Source organism: Pinus tabuliformis, chromosome 5_2, assembly GCF_031772625.1.
Source record: "Pinus tabuliformis cultivar Carrire ecotype Pingquan chromosome 5_2, CPIR1, whole genome shotgun sequence".
In the NCBI taxonomy this organism is placed as follows: domain Eukaryota; kingdom Viridiplantae; phylum Streptophyta; class Pinopsida; order Pinales; family Pinaceae; genus Pinus; species Pinus tabuliformis.
The window spans coordinates 260993238-261012940 of record NC_142306.1 but is presented as its reverse complement, the minus strand read 5'-3'; positions in this window follow the sequence as shown (position 1 = coordinate 261012940).

Below are 19703 nucleotides of genomic sequence, written 5' to 3'. Positions count from 1 at the left end.
TTATATTTCATTAATTTCAAATTTCAAATTTTGTACTTATACTTTAAGTTTATAAAAGAATATTATATTTACTTTTATATTTCTTTTAAATAATAAAGAGATAAAATTGATATATTTTTTGACTACACCATTAATTGCTATTTTATAATTATAAGACATGAATACTTATTATTTATGTATACAAGGAATTTATTTTTTCCAAGATGATTATTTTTCCTTTTTTTCCTTTTTTCTTTTGCAGAGGAAAAAAAACCACAACTTCTCATTGACTTTTAAAAAAAATAAATTTTTCAATGCATTATTATGCATTTTTTGTGATTGGATCATAATATCCAAGAAAGAGAAAATGAGCCTATAAAAAGCCCCATGATCACAAAAAATTGCCACGACATTATGCCCTAAACCACTATAGTAGAAAAAACGTTTTGAATATTTAGATGTTGAGATCATAAAAAACATTAGTGGAAAAATATATAGAGAAACCTATATTTGTTTGTTATTGAGAGTTTTGGAGGCCATCTATGAATGGATGGTGATAGTACCCTTGTGCATTATTTTCAAATTGTTCAATGATTTTCCATGTGCCATGAGCATGTTCAGTGCCTTCTTTAGATAAGGCATCAATTGTTGAGTAATATTCCCTGTAGATATGGCAGTGAGATATCTGATCAAAAGAATGTTTTTAAAGGAAAATCTCTTCAAGAATAGGACTTAGGGTGTAATACTGACAAGCAAGTCCCATCACCAACTTTAACCTCTGGAGTTTTGGTGTTTGGAATTGATTTGTAGTAATCCCACCCGTGTTGTATTACTCTTTATGCAATATTTGATAATATTTATTTAACTATATTGTCTATATACATATTAACTAATAAATTGGAAATATGACATTTTACTTTAGAATTAAGAAAAAGTAATATACCAAGAATATTAATGGCCATTCATTTAGTAACATAGTTTTTTATTGTTCTCATTATTAACAAAATATTATAATTAAATTCATTAAATCTTTTATAAATGCTCATCAACTATTTAATTAATATAATCATATAAAATTATTAAAATAATATAATTAAATTCAAAATGCTTAATTTTTTTCAACTGCGGTTCATGGTCATTGATTGGGTACTACATCCATGGGGAATAAGCTGAGTAGATCAACCCAAAAGGATCTACCCGTCGGCTTATCTGGTCGGGCCTAATCCCAAAGGCGTCAAGGAGACTTGACCCCGTGACCTTCCAATTGGAAAAGTACTTGGCAACTGAAACTCAACCAATTAAACTATCCCTTTGTGTTAACATGCTTATTTTTTATAAACATTGATCAGCCATTTAATTAATATGATCTCATAAATATATTAAATTTCAATTTTTTTCTATTAGCATATTACATAATTATTTTTTCCAATAGTTAATTATTTATTTTCAATGGTTTGTAGTCCTGTTCACATTATCGAGAGGAATTACCTATTTTAAACCATTACTTCTTCCTCTCCAAAGTTGTCCACTTCATAAGATGGTTAACACTTTAAACGCTGATTAGCCTAATATTTGTAAGCTTGCCCCAACTCATTTGCCAATGTTGATGAGTACTAAATGGCACTTTTTCGATTTCAACATTGTTGTGACTCATTTGTCGAATTTATCGACTTAAACCTCGAATATAATTGAAATGTTTGAAAGCATGCTAATTATATACAAGTTGAGAGTCAATATTGATATATTTTTAGATTTTGGTATAAGTCAAAAATGAAAGGAATTCACATTTATATGAGATACTTTTATCGAAAATTATATTATTATAATTATCTAAAAGTTTATTATTTTATTAAGTTATTTTAAATTATCAAATAATTTCATTACATCAAATTAACTTAAATAATTTAAATTAATTATATAAATATTCTAGTCCACATAGCTATTGTTATTTTTCTTCGATTGTAATGATAATCTTTTTCTAATGAAGAATTTATATAATTTTTGCCAGCAAGAATTTTCTAAGTTTTCTTTTATGATTATGTAAGCCCATCCATGCCATTTTGTCACTTATCTTCATCGAATGCGTCTTGAATTTACTCGCTCTGTGAAATGTACAAAAAATATGGGTGATAGAGACGAAAGGTGTGGAGATATGCCCATCCATTTCTCCGTGTTCTCACTCATCAACAGTTGTTTATGGATGATTTACTTCCTTCTCTACAATGACCTCATCCTAGTAGTAACACCATACGCAATGCCTCTCTATCCAGTATTTTTTTGTAATTTTGTTAGTTTAGTTTTGAATTTACTTTGATGGTAGATTTTGGGAATATTTCGAAATTTGATTGTGAGAAAGAAATTAATTTTTCAATTCAAATTCTAAAATATTCTCAAAATCTACCATCCACAAAAAATGATTCCCATGAAGAACTCAACTATTTAACTTAAAAACCTTTATGAATCCCATAATGCCATGGACACCATTTTCAACACCCCTATAGAAGATGATAGATTTTCTTTGGAAGACATTGGGTTTGTGGTTAATTGGCTCACTAATGGGAAAGTTAAGGACGTGAAGGCTAGCAAGCTGAAATTTAAAAAAATGGAAGAACCTATTGTCCTCCTACACATATACAAGCTCTTTAATTTGGAAATGAAGCAATACTTCCTTAAGCCTGGGGCATGGATGCTAGTTGTGCATATGTTTAAGATTAGGGATAGACATTCCCTTTAACTTCATGACCATTATGATTAGCCACATTTTAGTCTAGTCATACTGGTTTATTTTGGAAAAGAAGATTAGCCTTTGTATTAGAAGCCATGGTAAAGAAATAAAGGCCAAGTTAGGTTTAGGAGATATCATTCAAATATGGACCATATTGTTACTCTTAGGATAATTGTAGAAGAATGAAATAATAATAAAATTCATCTCTTCTATTGATTTGTTGACTTTAGAAAAGATTTTGACACTGATTCTAGAATAAAGCTATGGAAGAGGCTAAAAGAGATAATGGTTTCTCTCGAGTTGAGGGTTGTTGTGACAAGGTCGTATGAGAACGTCATTACCAAGCCTGAGGCCACTAAAGGTTGATCAAAAGAAATTGAATGCAATATTGAATTCAAGCAAGGGTGTCACTTATCCCCTACCCTTTTTGGCATATACAATGATAAGTTACAAGAGTGTTTGGAATATGAAGGTTGTATTGTATCCACACTCATTGGAGTGATCGTAACACTTCTCCTTTATGCTAATTATATTGTTATTTTGGCAATAACCCAATATGATTTTGGCAAGCAACTAAGAATCCTCCAATAGGGATATGATTGCTAATACTGAAAAAACTAAAGTCGTGATCATTAAATCCAAAACAATCACCTATGGTACTTTCATTTATGAAAACAACTCCTTGGAGGAAGTTCCTTCCTACCAATATTTAGGAATCAACATCCATCATACGTACACTTGAATTTATAAGCTCATTGGTGAATGTCTTCATAATAAAGTGCTATGTTCCTTAAGATTCTAAGCGCAAACCACATCAAGGACCAATAAACAAAAAGCAAAACATAATTAAATACAAATCAAAGATAACAATATGGGTTAATAAGGATTATTTGTTATAATTTATTAATTTCAAATTTCAAATTTTGTACTTATACTTTAAGTTTATAAAAGAATATTATATTAACTTTTATATTTTTTTAAATAATAAAGAGATAAAATTGATATATTTTTGACTGCACCATTAATTGTTATTTTCTAATTATAAGACATGAATACTTATTATTTATGTATGCAAGGAATTTTTCTTTTCCAAGATGTTTTTTTCCTTTTTCTTCCTTCTTTTTTCGCAGAAGAAGAAAAACTTGAAACTTCTCATTAACTTATGAAAAAATACATTTTTTCGATGCATTATTATGCATTTTTTGTGATTGGATCATAATATCCAAAAAAAGGGAAAACGAGCCTATAAAAAGCCCCACGATCACAAAAACTTGCCACGACATTATGCCCTAAACCACTATAGCAAAAAAAACGTTTTGAATATTTAGATGTTGAGATCATAAAAAACATTAGTGGAAAAATATATAGAGAAACATCTATTTGTTTGTTATTGAGAATTTTGGAGGACATCTATGAATGGATGGTGATAGTACCCTTGTGCATTATTTTCAAATTGTTCAATGATTTTCCATGTGCCATGAGCATGTTTAGTGCCTTCTTTAGATAAGGCATCAATTGTTGAGTTCCATTCCCTGTAGATATGGCAGTGAGATATCTAATCAAAAGAATCTTTTTAAAGGAAAATCTCTTCAAGAATAGGACACAGGGTGTAATACTGACATCTCTGAGCCTTATTGAACCAGTTAACCACATTCATGCAATCTCCAAATATCTGTAGAGAGTGACATTTTTCTTCAAAAGATGAGCTTATTGTTAAATAAGATACAACATTTTTTTAGTATATATTTTTGAAAATAAATTTTAATGATAATGCTCTTAATATTAATTATTTATGTTTGTATAAGGAATTTTGAATACATATTATTAAAATAAACTTGTTAAATAATAATGAATGATAATAATAATAATTAAAAATAAAACTTATTAAAATACAAAATAGATATGAATATCTCTGCTCTGCTAGGGTTCTGAAGCCTTAGCCTCTACATCTGTTACCTTCAGCGTCATTATCATTTATCCCTCATGTCTAGTGCCCCAGGGGAGCATACCTCCATGTGGTAAGGCAGACACCCTCCAATCTTTTGTCACGAATATGAATAAAAGGATAAAGTCAAATGAATCTCCCACCCATTTTGTTAAAAATTATGATAGCATCCCGTCGATCGCTTTCCCTGGAGGGTTTAGCAGAACCTTATTGACATATTCAAAAAGAGCCCTGGTAGGAAAGTTTACGACGATCTGGCCTTCCACTAAATATGTGGAACAGTGGGTGAAATAACCCTCGAATACAATTATGAAAGGGATCTTAGGAGTTTTATGGTGGCGAATGGCTTCTTTTCCCTTCTCTTCGAGTTCAAAGAAGACAGGGGTATTTTTTTCAGAAACGGTCCTTCTTTATTCAAAGCCAAAGGCATGTATCTAAATACATGGTCTCTGGATTTTGATCCTGATTAGGACATTCCCACTGTGGTTCTAGTTTTGCTGAACCTCCCTCTATTTCCCCTCTCTTGCTGGAGTGATGAATGTGTCAAAGAAATTAGAAATGGTCTTGGAAGATATCTAGATCACACTGAGCCAAAAGGACAACAATTTATTTGTGCTAAGATATGCATCAAGGTTGATCTTAAAAATGGTTTGGGTATAGAGATGATGTTAACTCAAGGAGAATGGAAGCACAAAAAAATGTTGGACTATGAAAAATTCCAATTTAAAAGCAAATTTTGTCACAAATACATGATATTTTCCCGGGATGGCAAACAAGCTCATGGATCTTCTGGATCTGGCCCTTCTCCCTCATAAGAACAAAAAATCTAACTCAAAAAAAAAATGTTGGAAAGGGTAAAGTAGGATCTACTAAGAACCAATATCCAATAGGAAAAAATGTGGCATAAACCTCATCTAATCTCTTTTCTACCCTTAACTCACAAGGGGTTGAAGAAGTGACCGATCTAGTCCAGAAAAAAGGGGTGCATGAAGGAAACTTAGACCTGGAAAATAAATAACAAGGAGATATGTCAGAGGTGGAACCTCCTACAGATGAGTTGGTAGTCACTCCAACCCCAGATACTCCCTCACATAATCAATCAAGTCCCAATCCTAGAGGCGAAGAGGTGGTAATATAACATCAAGGGTGAAAGGTAGGTATAGGGAAGACAATAACTCACAACACTATTTGCAAGAAAACCAACTGGATCAATGACTCCACTAACCAAGAGTCAGACAACCCACCCAAGAATATGGAAGGAATTGCAACGAGGTAAGAGAGGCTGAAGAAACTCAAAATATTAAACTCAAGAATCAACAACAGATAACAAAGGTTCGTAGAAATGTTGCAAGAAAAGAACAAGTAAGTGTCAAATAAGGTGGAGGTAAGTCAAATACCACCAAAATAAAATGAAATTAGTTTCATGGAATATAAGAGGGATGAGAAACCCTTCCAAAACCCAATCTATAAAAGAAATAATTAGGCAATAAAAAATTCATATTTATTTCTGCAAGAAACAAAATTGCCAAAAGAAGTGCTAAATCTGTCAAGAAGATTTTGGAATGAATTGGAATAGCACAAAGTTCCATTGAAGCCTTTTTTGGACTAGGAATTTTTTTGTCAGAGCCTCACTTTCCTTTAAAATCATCTACTAAATCTGAATTTTGGATAGCAGTTTGACTAAAGTAAAAGGATACCAATGAATAAATCTCCATAATAAATGTCTATGCCCCGACCATCTACTTTGAAAAGAAAGAGTTCTACGAATCCTTGTTAAATTTGAAGGAAGATCATTTGCATACCAACAACATAGTGGGAGGGGGGAACTTTAATATTACCCTTCTTTTGTTTGAAAAGAGGGGTGGTAGTGTGGTTCAGGATCCTTTCCTTGAACGTATGGAGGATATTCTCGGTGACTAGGATATGGTGGATATAGTTCCAAAGAAAAAAAAGTATACATGGCCAAATCGCGGTAGTGGAGAGGGTATATTGCAAAAATAATTTATCGATTTCTTCTTCACAATAATTGTTTTCTTAAAGGCCTCGAATTTAGGTCAACCATCTTAGAAATATGAGATTAAAATCATGGACTGATTGGGCTACAGATTGATCCCCCTAGAGGATCTAGGCCTGATTCCTTTTCGTGACAATCCTTTATTGCTACATTAGGGAGGCATGACTAATGTAATTATTTAATATTGGTCAACATTAATCTCTCACTACCCATCCTTCATTTGGGAATCCAAGTTTAAAGTGGGTAAGTCAACTCTCAAGTCTTGGACCAAGTCCAAATACAAAGCCCTATGTCAAGAAAAATATGAAATTATTACCCAGATGGAGTTATTACATGTCAAAATGGATCATGGGATAGTGACAGAGACTCCATTAGAGAAATTTTTAGGTCTAAAATTGGCCTCCTAAGGAGTGTTATAAAATAATAGTGGAAATAATAAAATAAATTAGAATGCATCATCAAAGTTTAGAGGGGAAAGAGAAAAAACTACGTTTTCAACTTATCTCCATACATTTCTAGTCCAATTTTGAGTGGGAGCACTCATTGGATGCAAAATTTAATTCCTCATCCAAGGAGTACCCATGTTGCATACTTTTGATGGACCCTGCTACATGAAAATGGGAAATACATGGAAAAACATTATTTTAATCAGGCTTTTCATGCATTTCTCAATTTTCGTGTAGAAGTATCCATCTAAAGTATGTAACATGGGTATTCCTAGGATTATAAATTAAATTATGCATCAAACTAATCCTACCACTCAAAAATTGATTAAAACCATGGGGAGATTCTTATAAAATTGACATCATCATATTGAATCCTATTGATTCTTATAAAATTGATTCTAGTTCTACATTTTTGTTTTGAGGCTAATTTTAGATCTTAAAATTTCTCTAATGCATTTCAACTTGGAGAAACAACTAAATAAGTGAATTCACATTGTTGTGAGAAAGGAAGAAGAGCATTGGTTCCTATAATCCTTGAGCTTATGGTTAAAATTTGGGGAGAATGTTATATATGCCATTAGGCCCATTTAGGAGGAGAATGTTATATATGCCATTTGGTCTCTGGATCCAATCAAAGCCCATGGACCAAATGAGTTCTTGATCATCTTTTTCAAATCATTTTGGGCCTTGATCAAAAAATATTTAATGCATAAGTTAAACTTGTCCAAGAGAAAGGAAAAATTGGGTGAAATTACAAACTCCTCTTTCCTCGCCATTCCAAAGGAGTCATAGCCTATAAAATTTCTCATTTCAGACCAATTTCTCTGTGTAATTCAACCTACAAAATCTTAAGCAAAGTAATTTCGAGCAGATTAAGAATGGTCTTGATAAAGATTATTTCAGAAAATCAAGTGGATTTCATGCAAGGATGAAAAATCTTGGACAATATCTTCTTGGTACAAGAAGCAATCCATTCTAGCAAACAATGAGGTGAACCTGTCATGGTTATAAAACTGGACATGGAAAACACATTTGATTGGGTGTGTCACTCCTCCTTATTTTCATCAATGGAAAAGCTTGGTCTTTTTCTCAATTTACAAGGTGTATAAAGGCATGCATTGGTTCCCCCTAAATAGAAACCTTGATAAATGGGAATCCACACTCTTTTTCTCTACTTCTAAAGGGCTAAGACATGGATGTCCCCTATCTCCTCTCCTATACCTCTTAGTTGTCAAAAGTCTGAGAAAAAATTTAGAAACTGTAGGAATGGACAGCAGAATATCTGGTCTCAAAAAAGCCAGGAATATTAAAGATATTAATCGTTCTCAATTTTCCGACAACACCCTTCTCTTGGGTGGAGCCTCCAATATCATGGCACTTTGCTTTAAATAAGTTCTTAATCCATAGTTGAATCTTTCTGAGGGATGATGAATAAGAAAAAAAAGTCAGTTTTTTTCGATCGAATTGCAGTGACAAAACATTACTAGAAATCTCGCATGAAATTAAAATTATTTTAGAGTTAGGATGGTCTCACTTCAATTATTTGGGTATACCAATGTTGGGATAGGGTCCCGTGGGGTCATGTTTTGGTACTTAATTTTTGTATAATTGTAAAGTATCCATGATTTGTGGAAGTAGAGCATGAAGGTAATAAGAGTCAAAGGGACTTTAGTCCCTTAGTTTGTTAGGAGATAAGCAGTTTTGAGACTTTCCCATGTTCCACGGACCATGGTATTGTAAAAGCAAAGGATATATACAGAAGGGCCATAGCGAGTTTAGGAGGTAACTCATTTTAGAAGATCAATTTTTTGGGCAGTCACCTAAGGTACAAAATTTTGTTTCTTATACTTAGGCAAAGGGGAAGGTTGCTGCAGCTGAGTGTGCAAAGAAATTAGTAAGTTTGCAAGCTGAGTGCGTGGGCCCCTACAACCGTGTGCGCAAAGAAGAAGAGCCTGTACTTGAGAGAATACATCTAATAAAGATAGTTTTGATACATAAATTGTGCCTCTATGAATCTGTATTTATAGCTGTAGTTTCTATATTTTCACTTTGTATTTGAAATTATATGAATGAATGCTTATCTTATGTGTGAAAGTTGTAGATCAGTATTATTTATTGATATTATGAATGTTTAAAGAACTATGCGAATGTATAGATGTTGTTTACGTGAATTACTATAAATATTTGTGTCGGAAGGCTTAGGGTTCACGAAGACAGAACTAAGCCCTAGAAGCCACATGAACCCATCACATAGACCTATGGATGCAAAAGCATTGTTATGTCATCCCTCGATGCTACTTCGGGTGATATTGCAGCCCATGCTACGCCATTTGTTGCCAAAAGGGCGAGCAGTTTACGGTTTTGTTGGTTGGCACAGCTAACTTTGAACTTGGGTAAGGGCCCATCAAGCTAACAAATAGTTTTTCTGTTGGGACCGGGATCTATCTAAGGAATGTCTGATAAGTGGTTGCCCAATAAGAAAGAAATTGAAAAGTGGATAGATCAGAAATTGCATGCATTTGCAGCTCAAGAGAAGATGAATCCACGTGTATCGAAGGAAGGGTGGTTGAATAGATACCTATTGACAAACGAACATGAGATATTCTTTTGATATTTCCCTTCTGAATTGAACAAGTGGCTGTCCAAATTAGCGGATAGTCAAGGTACGCGAAAGCTTGACAACCCTATTGTGTGGACCCTATAACTAGTGAAGCGCTTGGAGGCTTCAGAAAATAAAATCGCAAGAGCTCTCGATCACTGGATTGATAGTATTCTGGGAGGATTCATTAGTGTGTTCACAATTGATACATCCACCAATTATAGTGAGCAGAACACAGGTTTTTTAAGGGACAGAGAGGTAAGTACTTGAAATTCCTAAAGACCTAGATTAAGATGTTATTGTGTGAAAAGTGGGTTATTCCTTTAAATTGATGTTTGGGACTATGCGAAGTGGGAGATCATTAAGAAGGAACACAGATTCAAGCTCTGAATATAGCACATTGTTAGGATCATATGATAGTGACAATGAAGTTATTATTCTGAGGACCTCATGAAGCGTGTTGCAAATCATAAGCCAGGGTATCACAGGGTTACCTCATCCATCCACCCCACCTATGCCTTCACCTCTGCCTCACACACCTATACCTTCACCTCCATCATTTAACATGGCTAACACAATGAATATGCTTGTGTTTAAGGGTTTGGGGACTAAAGATCTTATGAAATTTTGGTTCATCAAGGATGTTGTATGGAAGGCCCAACAAATCATTGATGATGGTATGAAGAAAGTGCAGCTAGTCACAGCATTATAGGACAGAGCGCTGAGTTCGTATATCAAGTTTTTCTTAGGTAAACCCAACGTGACTATGCTAGAAACCCGATAAGAGTTGAACAATGAGTTTAAGAAACCCAAATCGTAAGCCCAGTCAATAAATTAATTTAAATAGACTTAGCAGAGGGTAAACGAGTCCATGAGGGACTTTGATGAATGATTGAACTGTTTGATTCAACAGGCTAACATGAAAATTACAGATGATAAATATAAAGACTCGTACATTTCTTCACTCCTACTTCATTTGATATTACCACTTTCAAAATAGAAAATAGGAACACAAGCTGAAGCCTTGGATATTTCCATGAGGATGGAAGCTTCACCAATATTGCATGATACGAATTTGTGGGTACGATAGATTCAGTCACAACTAGCTAGCCTGCACATGGAGTTAAAGAGCCTTAATAAGGGAAAGTAAGTCCAAACCGAGGTGTGCACAGAAGTTTGGTGCATGAAGTGTAAAGGCCATGGTCATGATAAGGACCATTTCCCACTATATCTGAATTACCTTATTGGGGGAGGTCATGGCCACCTGAAGCAACTAAATATCATTGGTCCAAGTACAAGAGTATCCTTATGGTGTGTTATCTGTCAAACCTCTAGGAAATATGCGACTGATAATTGTCATCTATTATAGTACTTTGTGGAAACTACGTAATAGTTGTTTTGAACTTTCTATAAATCGGTCAGGCATGATGAGCACAACTTTTGGAGCTATGAACTGATGATGGAGCGGACCCCAACGTATAGGATGCAAGTAGAAAATCAGCCTTAGGATCAGGGCACAGGTGCAGCGTGGGGTGGATTCCAAGGCTGAGGAAGTGGATGAGGAGGAGGAAATGGAAGGGGTCGTAGACAGGTTATTTGTTACAATTTTGGAGAAGCAAGTCATTTTTCACATGACTCTTAGAATTCGACACGCCCCTCCTGTCAGTATTGCCGGGAGTTTGACCATGTTATAGAAGATTTCCCTGTACTAATAGTGAGGATGTAGGAAAATAAACCTCAAACATATATGAAGAATACCCAAATGATTATATCGGAGCGTCGCGAAGAGGAGCCTAGCATTAATATCATGAAGCAAAGTGGCATAGCCACTGGAGAAGATAAAGGGTAGTAGCAAAAGGTTGAAGCATAGTTACGCAAGGTTACTGAGAAGGAAGTAGGATTTGATATAATTTGTGCAAAGGAAACCTTTATGGAAGCTAAAAAGAGCTTCGTCAAAGCCTCTACATCAGGAAGTCAGGAGAAGTCTGGCAGAAACGACGGTGCATAGGATGTAGATCTTTTGTTGCCATAAACCTTTATGAAGGCTTCCATGAATCCTTTAAGGGATATAAAGGTGGTAGAAGGGCTACAAGAACTAAGTGATAATTTTATGGGTAAAATTAAAACCCCCCGAGAACAATGTGCATTCCGTAAAGTGGGAAAAAGCAAGAAGCGAATGAGTTGTGAAATGAGACTAACCACGCAAATTGGAGAGTATGGAATGGATCAGGTAATTCTTGACCTAGGGTCTAATGCAAATGTTATACCAAGGAAAACATGGGAAAGAATGGGAAGACCTGCACCGCAATGGTTCCCTATCTTAGCTACGCATGGAAAACCAATGAAAGGTCATTCCTATGGGCCGCCTGTATGGGGTCATGGTAGATATTGAAGGAGCGAGCACCCTAGCTAGCTTTGAAGTGATCGTGATAGTTGATGATAGTAACCCTTACCCCACACTACTAGGCATTGATTGGGCCTTTGATACAGGCACAATTAGTAATATTAAGAAGCGCAAGATGACGTTCAAAAGAAAGGAGCTCTGAGTCATTCTATCATTGGATCCAACTAAAGGTGCGCGATATATAGAACCGGTCCATGATTATGATGAAGAGGACGATCTTGACCAAATCTATAAGATCACTTTGTGCAATGAAGACTGGATTAATCCTACAGTAGCTGGACGGATCACATGGGATAGGGATATCTCCTACACTTCAGATTCTGATGAGGAGCTAGAGCATTTCGAGAACCAATTACATGCAGTCTCCTCACTGCACTATAACATGTCAGTGAAATCGATCTGATGCATATCCACTGAGGTAAGGAATTTACCTTATTATAGTGGGTTAGAAGATGTTAATTTTATTTTGGATAAGTTTGAGAGGGATGTCATAGAAGAGAATCTATTCCAAGTGATATATTTGTCACTTTGAGCTATGTCTACCCGTTGGTGAGGTACGAATAAGGACAACTTCACTGATTGGAAGGAATACAGGTGAATAATGAAGCTAAGGTTTGGGTATGCTAATAATCATATGATAGGGAAATAAACTGGGAAGGAAAATATGTGCAAACATCCAGTGCAATGGATGAAGGCATGGGGAGAGGAACCATAGTGGGAATGGGTTCACATCTTTTGTCACACTTTGGATACCATCCCAATGAACTAGTATCTAGAAACTCAGTTGCGACATGGGACGGTCAAGTGGGATATCCTAAAGGAAAGTTTGTTATTGAGGTTTAGCTTTGAATATGGCTTTGAGTGTATTGATGAGGCCCTCCAGGAAATCAAAGTTGCGATAATTAAAATACCTAAGGGATTGGTAGTATGGGTTCAGCCATATTGGAATACCCAGTTGTGCCATGTGCTGGAATGTTATAATGTAACTGCAGAAGAAGAAGAAGACAAACCTAGAAACATTAATATTCCTGAGTCCGGAGGACAACGCAAGCTTGAGGGACCTAAGGTAGCAATCCCTGACATATTAGAAACTTTAAAGACTAAGAAGGTAAATATTCAGTCAAACACACCGCTGAAGTTTGCTAAAATAGGTGACTATTAGGATGAAGATACAATTGATAAGTTCATGGAACTATTTTGTGAATACCAAGACTTGTTTCCCACCAAGTTCTTGGATATGAAGGGGATAGTAGGGGATTTTGGCATTATGAAGATTACCTTGAAACCAGATGCAAAGCCTGTAAAGTAGCGCCCATACCGATTAAATCCCAAATATAAGGAAAAATTGTGCAAAGATTTGGATGAAATGGTGGAGGTAGGGATCATTGAAATTATGGAGGAATCAAACTAGGTGAGTCCCATAGTAGTCCAAGAAAAGAATCAGCAAGATGAAATTTTCATATGTGTAGACTTGAGGAAGTTGAATGATGCATGCATCCATGATCGCTTCCCGATGCCATTTACAGATGAAGTGCTGGAAAATGTTGGAGGGAAGGAAGCCTACACATTCACTGATGGCTTCTTGGGATACCATCATATCAAGATCACGACAGAGGATCACATCAAGACCACCTTTGCAATCGAGTGGAGTTGTTTTCAATATACAGTAATGCCTTTTAGGCTGAAGAATGCACCTATGATCTTTTCAAGAGTAGTAATTTCGGATTTTAAGGAATTCATCCATAAGTGTTTATAAGTCTACATTGATGACTGTATAGTATTTGGGTTGGTAAAGCACCATGTTGCTAGTCTCCGTCTTATGGTGGATACCTATCGAAGACATGAGATCACCCTTAACCTGAATAAGTGCATCTTCTGCGTGCCATATGGAATAATGCTAAGTCATGTGGTTTACAAGCAGCGCTTGATGGTAGCCCCTACCAAGATAGCTGTCGTTGTTAACTTCAAGGCCCCAAAAAGTGCAAAATAGTTGTGCATAATCTTGGTCCACACATGGTATTATAGGAAGTTTATCAAATCATACGTGCAAATAACTACACCAATGGAGAGGCTCTTGAAGAAAGACACAACATTCTGATCGGACAAATATTTCGAAAGCAGTTTAGACATTTCGAAGTAGAAAATTGTCACCACACTCATTCTGGTGTTCCCATAATGCAAAAATGAGTTTCATGTTCATGTGGACGCATCCAGTGTTATGCGAGGTGCGATGCTGACCCAACTAGGTGAAGGCGATATCGATCATCTTATAGCATTTGTGAGTAGAAAATTGTCAAAGGTAGAGAAGAACTACTCGATTAAAAAGTGTGAAGGACTAGAAATGGTGTATGCGCTACATAAATTTTCGCACTATCTATTAGGTGCACACTTCAAAATGTATACAGACCATTCTACTCTAAAATACCTAGTCACTAAGCCTATGTTCAGGGGCAATATTTGCAGATGGTTTTTGTTATTCCAAGAGTATGACTTTGAGGTGATCGTGAAGCCCAGACGCCTGAATCTTAGTCCTAATCACCTATCAAGGATTGAGACTGGTGATGAGCCTACAAGTTTGGAAGAAGGGTTACTTGGTGCACTTCTCCTTTCTATCCTTGTCGCAGACAATCACTTTGCCGATATAATTCAATTTTTGTCTATAGGAACAACCTCGGAAGGATATTCGACACAGCAGAAGAAGGAATTGGTGGTCTACGCGATTGACTTCTCTATGATCATTGGACACTTATAAAAAATGGGATCTAATGAGATATTGCGTAGATATGTCCCAAAGTATGAATGGTCAATAATTTTGGCAGAAGAGGATGCGGGAGTAGCAGGACGACACTATGGCGGCAAAGAAACTACACAGAAGATCCTGTGCACAGGACTTTGGTGGCCAACAATGCATAAGGACTCGAAGGTGTATTGTAGGGTCTGTGATGCTTGTCAAAGGACAGGGAGACCATCGCGAAGGGACGAGTTTCCTTTAAATCTATAAATAACCTTGCAATTGTTTGATAAATTGCCGATTGACTTTGTGGGTCTGATTCAGCCTCTGGGGAAAACGATCGGGGCACAATACATTATTACCGCAACTGAATACCTAACACAATGGGTAGGGGCACAACTGGTAAAATATTGTAGATAAGCTACCACTATGAAGTTCATCATTGATTTTATTATATCCCAGTTTGGCTACCCTAAAATCTTAATGAGTGATAGGGATGCGCACTTCCTAAACAAAACAATTGTTGCAGTGCTTGAGGAATTCTAGGTATATGATTAGAAGCATACACCCTATCACCCTCAAGCTAATGGTATGGTAGAAGCCTTCAATAGAATCTGAAAGAGCACTTTGAAAAAGGTGTCCAACATGAAGCAAAATGACTAGGACATGTGCATACTAGCAGTGCTTTAGGCACATAGGACCACTGGTAAGAAGTTGATAGGCCAAACCCCTTTTCGACTGATATATGGGCAAGAGGCTATAATGCGTATGGAATACATTGTGCCAAGTCTATGGACTATAGAATTTCTAGATATGGTTGATCGCGATACTATGGAGTATTGTCTCGTGCAGCTGGTAGAATTTGAAGAAGATCGTTTTCTAGCAAGATTTCATCAATACGTGCAAAATGCCCATGAAAAGGCATGGCATGATCGCCATATCAGAAAACACACCTTCAAGACTCAAGATTTGGTTTTTATATATGATAGTAACTTTACAAGGTTCCCTAGCAAGTTTCAAATGCATTGGCTAGGACCCTATGTTGTTAAGGAAATTACCGATGGTGGCGCAGTTGAGCTCGCAAAGCTGAATGGCGAAATTATTTCTGGGAAAGTTCAATGGGAGTTGACTGAAGTTGTATAGGGCTGATCCTACCCCTACGCAATGAATATATGATGGTGGGATAGTATTAGTACTCTAGGCAGCTACAAGGAAGTACAAGACTATAAACTACATTGCCCAAAAGAGGGAAAGACGAAGCAAGAGGGTTGCGGTATGGATGGAAGTGAGGCACAAAGGGGAGATGCAATGAAGAATTTGTGCCATAAGGCTGGGTGCCTCATGACATAGCTAACAAATGACCATTATAAGCACTATAGATGATTGGATGGAAAAATTTCCATTGAAATGAGTGAGGAAGGCACATTTATGTAGCATATCTTTGGAAATCTGCCACCAAATATGCATTAATGATTGGAAATTGGATGGAACAGTTGGATTCAATTTCAAAATCATCTATAAATATGATTTGTTGCCCCACATTCGAATGCTTTCCTTCCTGAAAGTTTGTATTAATATTTTTCACCTTGTCGTGTGCCAAGTGCATAACTGTATGTTTGAGCCAAATTGGGAAGAAATATTTTCACGACCAGGGTTGGCTGATGTACCTAACTTTATTCGAGAGAGTTTTCTAGCCAAAATGGCTGCAACTTCCCCTAAGATGGAAGTGGTGACATCTCTCCCTGTAGGATTTCTGACTATGATGCCTAGGTATCCCGGACCTAAAACTTCTATATCGCAACCTTCTCCATCCAAGGTGAAAGATATGAAGCAGAAGAAACCTCAGCAAGTCCTAGTGAGGCAATAACCACAAAAATACCACACATAAGTCTATCAGAAGGGGAAGATGGATCGGTCACAACATCCAACAGAGCCGATGGATTTAGCACAAGAAGAACTGTGTGGAGGCATGGATTAGATTGATGTTGAGGAGGGATGCTAATTCATGTTCCGCTAGAGGGACTGCTTAGTTAGAATCAAATATTACTCAAACATAAGATCTTTTAGAGCCTCTGGATCCGTCAAATGTCAAAGAGTCCACAACCTCCTTGAATTCCTATTGTATAATGCTAGAGGCCAGTTCTACCATTACACCCCCATCTTGGACAACTCCCTGTAGGTCTATGTCATTAATTTCTCCTTGTTCAATATTGCATTCTTTTTGTCATCTTCTTCATCCTAAGATTTCTCTATGATATTCTATCCTTTTGGTGTGTTATATTACCTCTTCTTCTTCTTGTGATTCCTCCTTTCCTGGGGGCATGCATGCTATAAGTATCATGTTTGAAAACATATGTGACATTGACATCTAAATGTCATGTTTTCATAGTCTATAACTTTTGAATAATGAAATTTTTGGTATTTCAAAGTTATATGATCCATAATTCCTTTATTCTTATAACCACCCTCCTCCCACATCTACCCAAGCAACCAGCCAGCTGGGGTAAACATACAATGAGAGACCACTATGATACGATTCGAACTCCTAATTCACATTAAGGAAGTGGAGCTAACGAAATCACACCATATACACATTCAACATCAGCTTCAGGACCCTCAAGAACCAATCCAACACTTCAGATAGCTTGCTTGTGGGTCCCACTGAGCTTTTGGACAACTTAATGCTTAGCCTCTCTCATGTTATAGGCATGACAACATCCAGAAACCCAAACTCACTCTCATAGGCTTTCATGCCAACATCCAAAGACTTATTTAGTCATTGGTATGCCAATGTCCTTGGGATTTGAGACACTTTTTCAGGCCCAGAGCCTAGGCCATTGCCCAGAACTTCATGATACCTTCAAAATAGTAAAATAACATGGAAATGACAGTATTAAAGAAAATAATTGTTTAAGACATTGATTGGACCCCTACTAGCCATGAGATGCACTTCGTCAAACATATCACAAATATGTAAACTACATATGTAAATAGCATATATGAGCATATGGGTCTCATACTTATCTGAGATTCACCATGAAGCATTGATGCCTCAACACATTAACTTCCATTCCATCCATTAGGTCATAGATACATTATTCATTCAAACACAAGTAGAAACATGATGAGAGCCATATATAGTTTATGTCATAAAACATATACATAACCAGCATAATAAGGAAAAAAATTCCAATGAACTCATCGCCATATAAACCTCATATAATCCAATATAATTCTCATAGAAATATAAGGAGAAATAACCTCTTATTGATGATGAAAAATCTAACCTGGGATGGGACTTCCACATTCCACCTGAATGTAGAATGGCTTAGCCAAATCTCTCTTCATACATTCACCCCTATGCCATATTCCAAGAACAAATGTAGGATTTCATAGAACACGTTAATAAAAAATCCTCCAAGGCTTCCAGAGTCCATCCACCTCAACCCACCAAATAGAGATTCCACCTCATGGACATACATCACAAAACCATCATTAGATTAGTCTCCATCCAATCCTTCGAGGGCTTCTAGAAAATTTGTTCCAACCTGGCTTCCTGGACTAATAAATCAACCTGCGCCTATCCTCAGATTCCTGAGCGTTTTTCCAACCAAGGCTCCAGTACTGTCAACTCAACCCACAACATTTTCAATGCTTCCAGAGCATTTGTCCAACCAGGGCTTCCGGGACTAGTAACTAAACCCACCAAGGGCTTCTAGAGCATTTGTCCAACCAAGGCTTCCACAACTAGTAACTCAACCCAAGCTATTACAGGACTTCCAAAGCATTTTTCCAACCAAGGCTATAGGACTAGTAACTCAACCCAAGTCATTAAAGGGGTTCTAGAGGATTTGTGCAACCAAGGCTCAAGGAACTAATAACTCAACCCAATCTAAAGGAAACATAAGAACCAACCAAAATAAACAATAAAATAAACACATAATCTCCATGGCTGTCCATGAAATGGCAAGCCTAGGAGAATCCATTATCAATCCCGACCATCCTCCATGCCAATGACAAATCATAACCAAGAAACCACATGCATGTGTTGTGCATGTCGAAACTAGTGAGGAAAACATACATGCAACTTTGTACCTGCAAAAAAATATGATGTAGCTTCTTATCCTGATGCCCTTTTGTGCTTTCCTACTCTTCCTTTGCCTTCTTTCTCCAAGAATCTAAGTATGCCACAACCTCCAAACGTGTTCCAAGAAAACTCCAAGTATCCAAGAATATGGGAGAGAGAGAGAATAGAAGAGAGCTCCACAAAAACCTATAAAAAGCTCGATCTAAGAGCTTACACTGACTAAGAGCTTTCCAACTGATCCTCAAAATTCATTTTTATTAATAAGGCCTCTATTTTCTTCATTATCCATTATTTTCCTTCATTTTTTTTCCTCACAGGCAACCTATGACCTTTCACGTTCCTTTTATCCCAATGTCCATTATTTTAATAAATAAATGTGCCAAAATTTATTTTTCTTTTCCAAAGCCTTAGTCATTTCCTTTGCTAATTTCCTTATCCATAATAAACTTAGTCAACCCCCGGACTAGGATGTTTTTCCCATCAATCAGCTCAGAATACGTGTCCCATCATCTTTGGTATTATATATTTTTACATGTGTTTCTAACTAGGGATGTTACAAAACGCTCTTCATTTGGGGAACAATGTCCTCGGTATTCAATGACACCTATAACCAACAATACTAGTAAGAAAAAGACATACTGCCCATGGAGCTTTATAACATAGCTCATTGTAGTATTTACAATGACCACTATTGAAACATGACAATCATACTTCTTGTTGGAGCTTGCTAACATACATCATTACAATATTTACAATAACCACAGATACACATA